The 14911-nt window shown below is 43.5% G+C and overlaps 1 protein-coding gene across 2 annotated transcripts in view; it reads right to left on the bottom strand.

Annotated features, from left to right (window-relative positions):
• The window catches only part of LAMA2 (laminin subunit alpha 2), a 943701-nt gene that overhangs the window by 451944 nt on the left and 476846 nt on the right, over positions 1-14911 (bottom strand). The gene's annotated exons all lie outside the window — the stretch shown is intronic.

The following is a 14911-nucleotide window of genomic DNA, read 5'->3' as shown; positions in this document are numbered from 1 at the left end:
AAAAGCCACAGCAGGCTGTGTTTAAGACTGAGTAATGAATAGTTTGATCTGTGAGTTGAGAGCTCAGGCCTCATATTTAATACAGGACCCATAAAAAATACAAGTACTAGACAGATTTGCCTGTTATGAATCGCAGCATTATGCATGACAGGGGAGGTCAAGCAACCATATATCTTTAACCTATTTAAAGTCCCAATGCTAATCACCAAGAGTTCAGAATTGCTTAACACTCAGTTAAACAAGTCAGTCTTGTTCACTGCCAATGGAAAATCAATAGGAGTTAAACAAATATATATTGTTAGCATGATTTTTCATGCTTAAACTGGCAGCAATGTAATTAAAGGGATTTTCCAGATTTAGTTCTCCAATGACATGTCTTTGTCATGCCAGAAGCCTGGACCCTTTGCAACAGACATCTAGATAAACCTGGTTAAAGACAGCCGTAGGTGTTTTAACATTGGTATTATGGCCACATTACTTGACTTTCCACAATTGTAAAGCTAACCATAGAAACCTTACTTAGGGTTAACGATTAGTTCAGTATAATCACATGAGCTCATGATGTTGCAAACGTAATAAAGACTCTAAAATGCAAAAGCATTGCAGTCATTTAAAGTTGGGCCACAATGAAACTCTTTTTTTTTTTTAAAACAAATTTTATTGAATTTTCATTGTTATAAACAAACATCACACATTGATAGTTAAGTGCGGAATATCGTCGAATAGGAGCCATAAGAACATTCAATAAATTACAAACCAGAAACTGTAAACTCCACACAGCTAATGGATAACCCAAGTGGAAATGCGCGGCTGTATCACAATATTCATTCGCCTCGCTCAAATTAGGCGTGCCATGCTCGTAGTATGTTAGAAGTCAAGGTCAAGAGGTAAATCGTAATGGACCCAGTGAATCACTCAAAACCCCAAGACAGTACCAGTCTGTCGAGCTAAAGGGCTTAACTATGTCCTCGATTTCCGCTGATGTGTAGTGTGCAACAATAAAATCTTGCCATTTGGCGAAATATTTTGCTGTGTTTGTGCTCATGTGTCGTTCAGTATCAAGCCTATCTATCCCACATAACAGTTTAAGTTGCGATATGACCATGGGGATGGTGGGAACAGAAGGGGAGAGCCAGGCTGCGAAGATACACCTAAGTGCCACTAAGAGGACAATGTGAACTAGTTGGGGTGTTTTGGTGGGGCCTTGGTCGGTCAAGTCAGGTGGTCTAAACTGATGAAACAATAGGGCTCTTGGTGTATGTGGTAGTGACATTTCCCATTTCTCTCTGATATATGATATAATCATTTGCCAATATCTTTCTGTATGGGGGCACGTCCAAACTCCATGCCACATATTCGTCAAAGGGGTAGCACATTTAGGGCAGGCCGTGATACGATCGGGGAAATCCGGGGAAGGCAGTATGTTAAACCCATATAAGGCTTTGTGAGCCATTTTGTAGTAGGTTTCACGCCATCTCTCATTGATAATACATTTACGGATGATATTCCACCCATTCAAGATACATTCCGAAATATCGTCTCCTGGTACCCATGAGGTCCACGCTGAAAAAATAGAAGAGGGTGTAAATTTCAGTAGTACTTTCCTAAGGGATGTGTATATCATAGAGATGGACAATTTACGGGGTTCCGAACCAATAAGATAGTCTAGTTCATTCTTTGTGGCCTCTTTGGACAGGTTACGCAATCGACTAAAGAAGAAGGAGCATATCTGTTGTATAGGGAATGCATGAGACGGGGGAAGGTTGTGTAGGGAGAGCAGTGTGGTTGGTCGGAGCCATCGTTTCTGAGTAACGTCCATAAAGTGCTTGGCTTTCGTGAGGCCTTTGTCCGACCAAAGGCCAAGCACCTCAGGAGGAAGTCTTGGGGGAAACTCTGGATGTTTCGCCAGTGGTAGATGTTTGGATAAGAGGTAAGGCAGTCCATATAACTTCCTGACCTCTTTCCAAGATGCCACCGTATCCCTCAGCAGTACAGAGCGTTTCACTATGGAGGGGAGTTTAGAGTATGTAGTATGTAAGAGGACTGCTAGGTTCCATGGAGCCGCCAATTCACTCTCTAGACCGTAAAGAGCATGGTAAGAGGATCCATGTATCCAGTCATTAACAAATCGAAAAAGACATGATAGATTGTATCCTCTTACATTGGGAAAATTCAGTCCCCCATCAGACCTATTGAGCATCAGTTTGTTTAGTGCGATTCTGGGCCTCTTCCCCGCCCAGATAAATGTGGTGAATGCTGAGTTTAAGCCTTTCACGTCAGTATGTTTTAACAGAAGTGGTAGGGTTTGCAGGGGGTATAGGAGACGCGCAAAGCTAACCATTTTAATGAGTGCACATCTCCCCATAAAGTTCAGGGGGAGTTTTTCCCATTTACGTAATTCAGCTTTAATCTTGGAGAAGAGGGGAGTATAGTTTAAACTATATATGGTGTCGGGCGTTCTCCCTATTTTGATACCTAGGTAGGTGATGGAGGAGTCAGCAATGCGGACTCCCATACCTGATATTTCTGGAAGCCACTGGTGACGGAAAGGACCTAGGGGTAAAAGTTCCGATTTAGACACATTTATTTTGTAACCCGAGAACGCCCCAAATGTTCTCAGATGTTCAAGAATGCGTCCTAGGGAAGCAGTCGGGCCATCAAGGAACAATAAAATATCATCTGCGAACATTGTCAATTTTACTTCATTCTTCCCCACCTTAATGCCAGGATAAATATTTTCAGACAGTAGGGAGAGCGCCAGGGGTTCTAACGCTAAATTAAAGAGTAGGGGAGAGAGTGGGCAACCCTGTCTGGTGCCCTTAAAGAGAGGGAAGGGTGTGGATAGGATACCAGGCGTGTGTATTCTAGCCTTGGGGGTTGCATAAATCCCAGAAATGTAATTCCTAAATGACCCTTGAATACCAATCGCATCCAGCACCAGTCCCAGCCAATCCCATTTTACATTATCGAATGCTTTTTCAGCATCCAAAGTGAGCAAGGCAGGAGCTTCACCCCTCTGGGGCTGATGCTGTAGGCGATCTAGAACCGCCATAACCGTTCTCAAATTCATGGTAGCTGATCTGTTCCTAATAAAGCCCACTTGATGGGAACCGATTAAAGCTGGCATGAATCGAGAAAGACGGTCAGCTAAAATTTTTGATAGAATCTTGATGTCTTGGTTAATTAGAGATATCGGACGATAGGAACCTGGGTCAGTTAGGTCCTTACCCGGTTTAGGCAAAACTTTTATGTGTGCAAGAGAGGCTTCTGTGGGTAACGATCCCGTAGACATGAATACCTGAAACATATCCCTTAAGACTGGGGCAATCTGCTCTGATAGGGCTTTATAAAATTCGCCTGAATACCCGTCTGGGCCCGGGGCCTTCCCGTTATGGAGATGACCGATAACTCCCTGTATTTCCTCCACCGACACCGGTGCATTAAGAATCTCCCTCTGTTCTTCCGTCAGTGTGGGAAGTTGGACCCGTTTCAAGAAGGCCTCACCCGCCGAAAGGTCAGAGGGAGAGTTTTCATAAAGCGAGCTATAGTAGGAGGACAGCAATTTGTTAATGGAGTGAGGGTTTTTGTGCGTGACTCCCGAGGAGTCTTTAAGTGCTGTTATGTGAGGGGTGGGTATCTTTCCCCTAGCTATACGGGCCAGTAGACGTCCCGATTTGTTACCGTGTCTAAAGAGATCTACCTCAAAGTGGGATCTCCCTAGGCGTTCCCTTCTATCCCACCATAATTCAAAATTGGCTCTAGCCGATTTCCATTCCTCCCGGTTCTGAATAGTAGGGTGGGCTACGAAGGTGGCATAGACATCCCTTAGTCGAGCACTGGCTTCATTCAGATTTTTCAGAGAGGTGCGTTTTAGGTGGGCCACGTGTGCCATCAATTTTCCCCTTAATACTGCCTTCCCCGATTCCCAGAACAGAGTTGGGTCTGAGCGGTGTTCCCCATTATATACGGTATATTCTAACCACCAACCCCTAAGTAATTCGAGGAAGGTATCATCCTTGGCCAGCTGTGAGGGGTAACGCCAAAGAATATCTGTCCCTTTGGGGTAGGAGGGCAGGAGCCGTAGACAGAGAGGGGCATGGTCTGACAACGCCAGTTCTCCAATGTCTACTGAGCTAACTTTATGGTAAAGTTCCGGAGATGTCAGTAGATAGTCTATACGAGACCAGGAAGAGTGAGCATTGGAGAAATGGGTGAATTCCCTATCGTCCGGGTGGGACATTCTCCACACATCTAGCAGTCCCAATTGGTCCAAGAAAGGGGGCAAAACACAGTCCCTGCTACGTATGGGGATTGCTTGAGATGTCGGGCCCTTTCTGTCCACTAGGGGGTCGAGGACTGTGTTAAAGTCGCCCCCCACTATTTTGTTCGTCGTGTTATCGTCATGAATTCTGTCTGCTAGAGCGTGAAAAAAGGACTTATTTTCCCCATTGGGACCGTATATGTTATAAATGCTAAAGATCTCTCCATTGTGGTCAAGTCGTAAATGTGAGACCCTGCCTTCATCATCAGTGTCGTGTGATATAAGACCAAATGCAAAAGATTTGTGGATCAAGGTGACCACTCCTGCTTTCCCATCCTGGGCCTGAGAACCAAACACCTGCCCCACCCATTGCTGCTGTAACCTAAAAAAATCTGAGCCAGCTAGGTGGGTTTCTTGGAGGAGGACAATGTCCGGGTGGAATCGTTTCAAGTATCGTATAAAAAGTCTTCGTTTTTGGGGGGAGCGAAGACCCTTGACATTCCACGATATTATGTTAGGCATGGTAAATCAAGACAATCCAGACAATCCCTCATGGAGGGCTGTGCAGATATTATATGTGTAAGTAGATATGAAAGGGCACAGCAGCAATGGGGGCATACCAAACATGACCCTGAATAAGTAATACCGTGTAAAGTATCTATAAGGCAGGATAGGTGCCCGATAATAAACTGGGCAGTAGTTTTCACTAGAGGTTCCGAGCTGTGGGAAAGAACAAACAAAACAAAAACAGTATACAAGCAAATAACAGTTAACCATCCTGTAGAATATCCTAGAAAGTGTTGCTAATTTAGCAACACCTTCCTTTTGGATGATGGACTTCCTTTTTTCGGCCGACATAGGCATCAAAGTAATATCACACATTTCTGGACGCCCATGCTCCCCCCCCTCCCCCCGACCCCTTCTAAGATGGTCGAGTCCCTCAGTCAGGCAGGTGAAAGGCCAACCCTGCCGTGCGGCCGTGCAACATTACAGCACCAAAGCCGGGTTGGAATATGGCAACACTGGAAACCTTCTGTATAACAGCGCCATATAGGCGAGGAAGAGAAAAATAAAGAGAAAACCTGGACGTCCGGTTCATCATTCCCGTAGTCCCAGCAGAAGGCTCAAAGGCAAGAAGGTGAAGTCATCATGAACAAGGAACAAGGAACAGCTGTGTTCAGTCAGGTGAAGATCGCCTGTCGCTGTCATAGCCACGACCTGGAGAGCGATGACGTCTACGTCGGTGTCTTTGGCTTGCAGAGAATTGCGATTCTCTAGGTGCTGAGCGGGAACGATGATTCCTCCTTGGTGACCTTGAACGACGAGTGGGTGTCCGAGCTGGTGGACGGGAAGATGACGTGGAGGAAGAGGACAGCAGATTGATGAAGATGCTTCCTCTGGAGTCTTGAAAGTGGTAGTAGAGCCGTCAGGATGGAACACCCTCAGGGTGGCTGGATACTGCAGTTGGAATCTATATTTCGCCTGAAAAAGCTTAGTGCAAACAGTGCTGAAGGCCCTCCTTCGTTTCGCCACTTCTACCGAGAAGTCCTCAAAAATCAACAGGCGCATTCCATGAATTTCCAGGGGTTGTGTCAGACGGCGGTACGCCCTCAGAATATCAACTTTGTCGTTGTAGTCCAGTAGTCGAAGAATGACTTGACGGGGGCGGGCCTCCGGAGTGGAAGATGGTCGGTTAGGCTGGGGGTGTGAAGATGGGCCAATTCTGTGGGCTCGTTCCACCCTGCAGGGATGAGACAGGCCAAGCGACTTAGGAAGATCTCGCTCACAAAAGCGTTGCAGGTCAAGAGGTGCTACTGTCTCCTTAACCCCCACTATACGTAAATTATTGCGCCTAGAGCGATTTTCTAGGTCTTCCATTTTCTCGCCAATGCGGGTCATCTCTAATTCCATGTCATGTAGGCGTTTAGCTGCAGCCGTGTCGGTATCCTCCAATTGGGAGGTTCTGTGCTCCAATTCTGACAGGCGGCCAGTATGTTCCTGTACTTCCAGTTTTAGGTTTTGGAGAGTTGCTTTTAGGACCTCCTCCACTATATTTCGTACAGTTGGGGTAATACGCAACGCCATTTCATTCGCCAGGTGCTGGTAGTCTATGGAAAAGGCCGGCCCTGAGGAAAGTTGAGGGGTTGCAATAGTAATCCCGGGGAGTGAGGGGCCCACGGTGGCAGTGTGTGGTCCCAAGTGTGGGTCAGCTGGCAGGCTGACTTCCATTGCGGTTACCTCAGAGTTTAACTGCCTCTCCGTTCGTGGTGGCCGTGATGTCTCCCCCGATGCGGCCTCCGCCATTACTGCAGAGTCGGGCTGCGCCATTTCTGGGACTGCAGGTGGTGCCGGTTTTTGGGAGCCGCCATGCGGTGTCGCCCCGTCAGTCCCCGGCGTCCCCACGCGGGTATCATTCATTGGTGGCAGTGTGGGGACTCCCGAAGCGGGTCGCAGCTTCTGTCCCGCTGCCGCCGCCATGACAGGTGCGCTTTGTGGCGTGTGCTGGGGAGGCGCGGGCTGTGATGTACCGGAGGAGCCGCCACGTTGGAGGTACCTGTCCATCCCCTCGGTCTGGCTGAGGTGTCGGGCGGTGTTCGGGGACTTCTGAAGCCCGTTAGTGCAGCGGTACTTAGCTGATAGGAGTCGGGGGTGGAGGAGCACAAGCGCTCGCCGTCTACATCAGGCCACGCCGGAACCGGAAGTCCACAATGAAACTCTTCATGCCCTGCTTGAAAAACATCAGAGGTTTCTAATAAAATCACAGTATTGTAAAAGCATTTACATGAGTTGTTGCCTTTTTTTTTTATTTTTTTATTTTTTTTAGGGTGTTGGGGTGCACCAGTGTTATCCTGGCATGTCACAAAAAATAAATAAAAATAAAAATAAAAAATAAAAAATCGGTAAACCTCATTATTGTATGCCCTTTCTTTACTTATTCATAAAAGGACATTTTTTTTTATATTTTCAGATGATGCTCCTCTACAATTGAGCAAGAAGGTACTGTTCAGTGTGTAAATGAAAAGTATAAGACTTCCATCATCAGGTAATATTTAAAGGGATACCATGGTGATCATCTTCTATTTAAAATAAGTTCTGGGGTTCAGGGTTCCGGTTTGATGACGTGACATCACATGGCCGTTCAGCCAATCAGTGGCTGGGGTTAGACATTGCTGTGGTCACTGATTGGATGAGAGGCCGCATAACATCATGTCACCAAATTTGGAAGTGCTGGACAGTGGGAATTTCGGGTAAAGTACATGAGTAGCACAGCCGTTAGAAAATCCCATACGGACGTTAGAAAATCCCATTACAGTCTATGGGATATTTACATTAGCTTTAACTTTAACATTAGTTTTAACTTGCTATAGCCCGTTATTAACAACGGACGTTATTTTGTGACAAGACAATGAATGGAAGAAATAGTGCATGTACTATTTCTCCCGTTACTATGTTCCGTCACAAAATAACGTCCGTTATTAATAACGGGCTATAGCGGGTTAAAACGGATAATGTAAAAATCCCTTAGACTATAATGGGATTTTCTAATGGCCGTATGGGATTTTCTAATGGCCGTTTAACGGCCAATTTTCAGGGTTTTTATAAGGGAACATTGAACGGATCTTTAAAACAGATACATTTTATAGTGTGAAAGCAGCCTAAGATGTGAATGAAGCATTGGGATGAGATGTAACCCTCACTACATCGTTTAGCAGGGTCTGTGTATGTCTTTCTCTTCATCTGCCTTACTCTGCAGATAACTCCTTCTCCTCCTCCCCTTTCCATAGATTTATATGGGCTTCATGAAACCTGAGACCTCAGAGATCCATTTTATGGTGAAGCTTAGCAGTGTATATTTGCTTGTATATTGATTTATGCAATGTTTTTGAAACATTACTCATCATTTAACATTATTTAGCATGTGCAGGAAGAAAATAAATAAATAACATAGTTATACACATTTGGTAAGATCACTGCTTTTCTCCTTTCTTAAATGTATTTTTATTTGCTGACACAATTATGATTTCTATGAAGAAAACTGAAATGATTACGTTAGCAACCAAATTCAGAAATGGAAAACGGCATCACTCGCCTGACAAGGAAAAGAGAACAAACACTGGGATCAATGATTCGGCTTCTTAATAAACATCTAGCAAACATGATACTAAGCAAATTGTATCCATTCTAATAAAAAAAAAAAGAAAAAAACCTACTGAGGAACTAGTTGACTATTCCAGAAAAAAAGTTTTACTGTATTAAAACAAGCTCTCTAGAAAATATGACCTTCAGTTTACAGAATAAAAGTTCTGGTAGCTTATTTGTTTTTCATCATTCTATTGCAAAAGACAAAAGTTTTTTTTTTCCCATCGAAGTAACTCTAATGAGGGCTTGTTTTATGTAAGATGTTTTCTATGTTTTATTTGTGCTTAAAAAAGCTCAAGAGCACATTTTCCCCATCTCATAAACAGACTTTGGACCGATATCCAAACACAGAAAGTGCAGCCTGGAGTGCTGAAGTTGGTTTGTCCAGTCTAATCCAATCATAGCTCCTCTTACACTAAACTGCCATATGCTGTTGGTTGGACACACCCCTCTCAGCACTCCAGGCTGTACTTCCTGTGTTCGGGCTTCTGTCCAAAGTCTGTGTATGAGATGGGGAAATGTGCTCTTGAACTTTTTTAAGCACAAATAAAACATAGAAAACTAAAAAAAAATTAAACAAAGTATATTAGAAATATTTTTTATTTACCATAAGGAGAGCATTAACAAAAATTAGTTTTAATGAGAGTGCCCTTTTAACATCTATTATGTGTAGAGCATCTTAATGAAAATGATCTTATAACACAGAATTAAAATGGGTATAATCTGAGGTCTGGGTAGATTGGGCCAGGGTGAAGCTGCGGATGTTGTGTATCTGGACTTTTCCAAGGCATTAGGTCTGGACTTTTCTAAGGCGGGGGTATGGAGCGACGGGCCGATCTTGCGCCGAGGCACTTCGTCAGGCTCAGGTACCTGAGCCTAACAAAGCGCCGAGGCAAGAGAATGACCTGTCGCTCCTTACCCCCGCGTCTCTTCCACCAGCCTCCCCGCACTGCTATACTCCCGACTGTCCGTTGGAACGAATAAAGAAGCCACAGCAACTACATCCCAGTGAGTGCTCTGTCTTTTTATTCTTATACTTTACCCCCTTTAACCCCTTAAGGACCTAGAGCATACGGGTACGCCCTGGCTTCCTGGTACTTAAGGACCCAGGGCATACATGTACATCTGTGGGAATTTTGGTCCCTGCTGGGAAATCATTCAGCAGGCATCCCGTGCAAATGCCTGGGAAGGTCCTGAGACCCCATCCCTCCCCCCCCGATCGCCGATCAATTTGCGGCAATTCCGGATCAATCGGGTCACCAGTGACCCAGAAAAAAATGGTGATTTGTGAAGCCCGAGTCAGCACCAATCACCCTTGCCTAGCAGGAGAGAGGTGGCACTGGTGTGGCGGTGGTCCCGGCGGTCTTCGGCAAAGGGATCTAACAGCAGGAGGTAAGTGCTGTTTGCCTCCTGCTGTTGCCTAGCAACAACTCCCAGCATGCACAGCCAAAGGGCATGCTGGGAGTTGTAGTTTTGCAACAGCTGGAGGCACAACTGCAACTCCCAGCATGCCCTTTGGCTGTCTGGGCATGCTGGGAGTGGTAGTTATGAAAAAGTGTGCCTCCAGCTGTTGCTTAACTACAACTCCCACCATGCATGGACAGCCAAAGGCATGCTGGGAGCTGTAGTAGTGTGCCTAAAGCTGTTGCAAAACTACAACACTCATCATGCCCTTTGGCTGTCAGTGCATGCTGAGAGTTGTAGTTTTTCAACAGCTGAAGGCACACTGGTTGTGAAACACAGAGTTTGTTACCTAACTCAAGTGTTTTGCAACCAGTGTGCCTCCAGCTGTTGCAAAACAACAACTCCCAACATGCACTGACAGACCGTACATACTAGGGGGTTGTAGTTTTGAACAGCTGGAGGCACACTGGTTGCAAAAAGCTGAGTTAAGTAACAAACTCTCAGGGTTTTGCAACCAGTGTGCCTCCAGCTGTTGCATAACTACAACCCCCAGCATGCACGGACAGCTAAAGGGCATGCTGGAACTTGTAGTAGTATATCTCCAGCTGTTGCATAACTACAAGTCAGAGCATGCCCTTCGGCTGTCACTGCATGCTAAGAGTTGTAGTTTTGCAACAGCTGAAGGCACACTGGTTGTGAAACTCTGAGGTAAGTAACAAACTCTGTGTTTTGCAAACAGTGTGCCTCCAGCTGTTGCATAACTACAACCCCCAGCATGCATGGACAGTCAAAGGGCATGCTGGGAGATGTAGTTTTGCAACAGCTGGGGGTTTGTCCGTCCCCCCCCATGTGAATGTACAGGGTACATTCACATGGGCGGGGGTTTACAGCAAGTTTCTCGCTGCAAGTTTGAGATGCAGCAAAATTTCCGCTGCAGCAGCTCAAACTCCCAGTGGAAAACTTGCTGTGAACCCCCACAAATGTGAATGTACCCTAAAAACACTACACTACACTACACTAACATATAATAAAAAGTAAAAAAAAAAAACACTACATATACACATACCACTACACGTATGTGTATATGGTATGTGTCCCCTCCCCCCTCCCCAATAAAAATGAAAACGTCTGGTACGGCAGTGCTTCCAAATGGAGCTTCCAGCTGTTGCAAAACAACAACTCCCAGTATTGCCGGACAGCCATTGACTGTCCAGGCATGCTGCGAGTTTTGCCACAACTGGGGGCACCCTGTTTGGGAATCACTGGCATAAAATATACCAATGTCCACCCCTATTCAAATCCCTAATTAAGGCCTCAAATGCTCATGGCTCTCTTTCTCACTTTGGAGCCCTATCATATTTCAAGACAACAGTTTAGGGTCACATATGGGGTATTTCCGTACTCGGGAGAAATTGGCTAACAAATTTTGGAGGGCTTTTTCTCCTTTCACCCCTTATGAAAAGGTAAAGTTGGGGTCTACTCCAGCAATTTTTTACACTAACATGCTGGTGTTGCCCCATACTTTTCATTTTCACAAGAGGTAAAAGGAAAAAAAGACTCCCAAAATTTGAAAAGCAATTTCTCGGAAACACCCCATATGTGGATGTAAAATGCTCTACGGGCGCACAATAAAGCTCAAGAGTAAGAGTGCCACATACATTTGAGGTAATTTGAACAGGGTTGGCTGATCTTTACAGTTGTTCTGACATAAACAAAAAAACAAACCCATGTGACCACATTTGGAAACTACACCCATCACGGAACGTAACAAGGGGTATAGTGAGCCTTAACACCCCACAGGAGTTTGAAGAATTTTTGTTACATTTGGAATGTAAAAATGAAAAATCTTTATTTTTTCACTGAAATGCTGGTGTATTTTTCATTTCCGCAAGAGTAAGGGTACGTTCACACTACGGAATTGCCGCAGAATTTCCGGGCGCAATTCCGCGGGCGGAATTCCGCGGGCGCAATTCCGCGGTGTGAACTTTAACATTAGTGTGAGCGGGTCTCCACGAGACCCGTTCACACTGCGTAATTTCAGCGGCAGACATTTCCGTAGCTGAAAGTGTTCCGTGCAAAGAAAGAACATGTGTGTTAAGGCTCACTTTACCCCTTGTTACGTTCCTTGAGGGGTGAAGTTTCCAAAATAGTATGCCACGTGGGATCTGTTCTGACAACATAGGGGTTCCTAAATGTGACATGCCACCCAAAAACTATTGTATAAGTGAATTAATATATAATTTGGGATGTCCATTTTCCTTATAAGCTAAGAGTTTCAAAGTAAAACATTTTTTGAATTTTTCACCAAGAACTGTATCAACAAAAATTTACCACTAACATAAAGTAGAATATGTAAAGAAAAAACAATCTCAGAATCAGCGTGAAAAGTAAAAGCATCCCAGAGTTATTAATGCTTAAAGTAACAGTGGTCAGATGTGCAAAAAATGCCCGGGTCCTTAAGGGGAAAATGGGCTGGGTCCTTAAGGGGTTATGACCTTAAGGGGTTTGTAGAGGGATTGCAGATGACAATAAACTAGGTAAGGTGATCATCACATAGGAGGATAATATAATGTTACAGAGGGATCTGGGGAAGGTGGAGGCTTAGGTAGAGAAATAACAAGAAATTACAATGAAGTTTATTGTGGATAAATGTAAGGTTATGCACTGGAGTTGTACACATGCCCAATTTTGGGCAACTGTAAATAAAAAGGCCATGGTTGAACTGAAGAGGGTACAAAGGAGGGAGTCCATGATAAGAAAAATGGGTTGATTGAAGCAGTGTTTCCCAACCAGTGTGCATCCAGTTGTTGCAAAAAACCCAAGTTCCAGCAAGCACGGGCACCAAAAGGCTGAGAGTACTGGGAGCCATTGCTATGGGGACATAAATTAAAATAAAGGGGAGGGAACAATTTTATAAGGTAGTTTTTACCTAAGTTAATAATTTAACCACTTTTTGAAGGGATTAGTTTATTTGGTAATTTTCTATTTTATTAATATCATTAGAAATGGCTTGAAAATGGATACAGTAGGGGAGATTTATCAAACTGTGTGAGAGAAAAAGTGGAGGGATTTTCCCACAGCGACCAATAACAGCTCAGCTTTCACTTTACCAGAGCTCGTTAGCTGAGCTGTGATTGGTTGCTGTGGGGAAATCACTCCCCTTTTTCTCTCTCACAGTTTGATAATCTCCCCCAGTAGGTTTAACATTTGTGGAAAAGGCCTCATATGTAGATTTTTACATTTACTGACTAAAGGAATATATAATTACTGAAGCTCCGTTCAGCTGCTATTGAACTGTCTTTCCCCTTTTCATCCCTATAAGACACTAATTTCATATTTTTATCACCTACATTACTAAGAAAGCAGATGACAGGCTTATGCAGAAATTCTTAATCTAAAGCAAGGTAGTCAGTCAAATATTTCCATTGTATAAATTATATTTGTATGACATTTTTCAATCCTTTAATCTGTTTGAAACAATCAAATGTATCCCAATTATATGATTAACGTTACAAGGATTAACTCAGTTATTAAAAATGATATAATTACAGCAAGGTATAATGCCACTTTGATCAATCTCTTTATAGTTTCCATTTGATATGCAAAATAATCCCACTAAATCCAAGCGTTCCGGTCAGAGACAGGAAACAGATTTCACTGGATTAATGGGCACAGTCATTTGCTAAAACATGTTTAAATCTCTGAAGCATCATGGCTGTCCCTACTAGTATGTCCTGAAGGATACTGCTGCCACTAGTGCTTGAAAATAATACATGAAAATAGCAAAAGCGACAAGAAAGAGATGTTATAAAAGCAGGCTCGGCCAGGCAGCCATAGTGGAACTTTCATGCTATATTAGTTAGGCCACTCATGAAAAAGAAACTCCGGTGGAAAACTTTTTTTTTTATTTTTTAAATCAACTGGTGCCAGAAAGTTAAACAGATTTGTAAATTACTTATATTAAAAAAACTTTACCCTTCCAGTACTTTTTAGCAGCTGTATGCTACAGGGGAAATTCTTTTTTAATTTCTTTTTTGTCTTGTCCACAGTGCTCTCTGCTGACACCTTATGCTTGTATCAGGAACTGTCCAGACCAGGAGAAAATCCCCATAGCAAACCTATGCTGCTCTGGACAGTTCCTGACACGGACAGAAGTGTTAGCAGGGAGCACTGTGGACAAGATAAAAAAGAAATTAAAAAAAATAATAATTTCCTCTAGCATACAGCTGCTAAAAAGTACTGGAAGGGTAAAGATGTTTTAATAGACGTAATTTGTTTTCTGTCTGACCACAGTGCTCTCTGCTGACACCTCTGTCCATGTTAGGAACTGTCCAGAACAGGAGAGGTTTGCTATGGGGATTTGCTACTGCTCTGGATAGTTCCTGACATTGACAGAGGTGTCAGCAGAGAGCACTGTGGTTAAACAGAAAGGAAATTCAAAAAGAAAATAACTTACTGAGGAGCACACAGCAGCTGGTAAGTACTGGAAGGGTAAAGATTTCTAAATAGAAGTAATTTACAAATCTACTTAACTTTCTGGCAGCAGTTGATTAAAAAGAAATCCCATCAAAACAAAAAGTATACCAATAAAAACTACACAACACAGTTCAAAAAATGAGCCTTGAGCTCTCATGCATTACTTAATACGGAAAAAGCTGTAGGCATCAGAATAGGACAATTCTTGCATAAAATTTTTTTGTTTAAAAATAAAATAAAAAATAAAGCATTTTTTTAAAGTAGTTCTAGAACAGAAAAACTATATAAATTGGGTAGAATTTTAATCACATTGACCTACAATGTATAATTTTCCCTATAATGTGCACTGTGTTAAACCCCCCCCCCCCCCTCAAAAAAAAAAAAAAAAAAAAGGTTCAAATTGCAGTTTTCTACATTTCCACCCACAAATCATGCATTTTTTTTTTTTTTGCCATAGAATGACATTGGGTCTGGATATGGAGTAACACTCAAAATCAAAGCGAAAACCACACTACAGGCTGATCCAACTTTAATGTAATGTCCTTCAAACAAATCAAAAGGAGGCTCAGTAGTCTGTGTGGCCTCCACGTGCCCGTATGACCTCCCTACAATGCCTGGGCTTGCTCCTGA

The sequence above is a fragment of the Hyla sarda genome, chromosome 3 (assembly GCF_029499605.1).
Source record: "Hyla sarda isolate aHylSar1 chromosome 3, aHylSar1.hap1, whole genome shotgun sequence".
Taxonomy (NCBI): domain Eukaryota; kingdom Metazoa; phylum Chordata; class Amphibia; order Anura; family Hylidae; genus Hyla; species Hyla sarda.
This window is presented reverse-complemented; position numbering and strand designations above follow the sequence as displayed.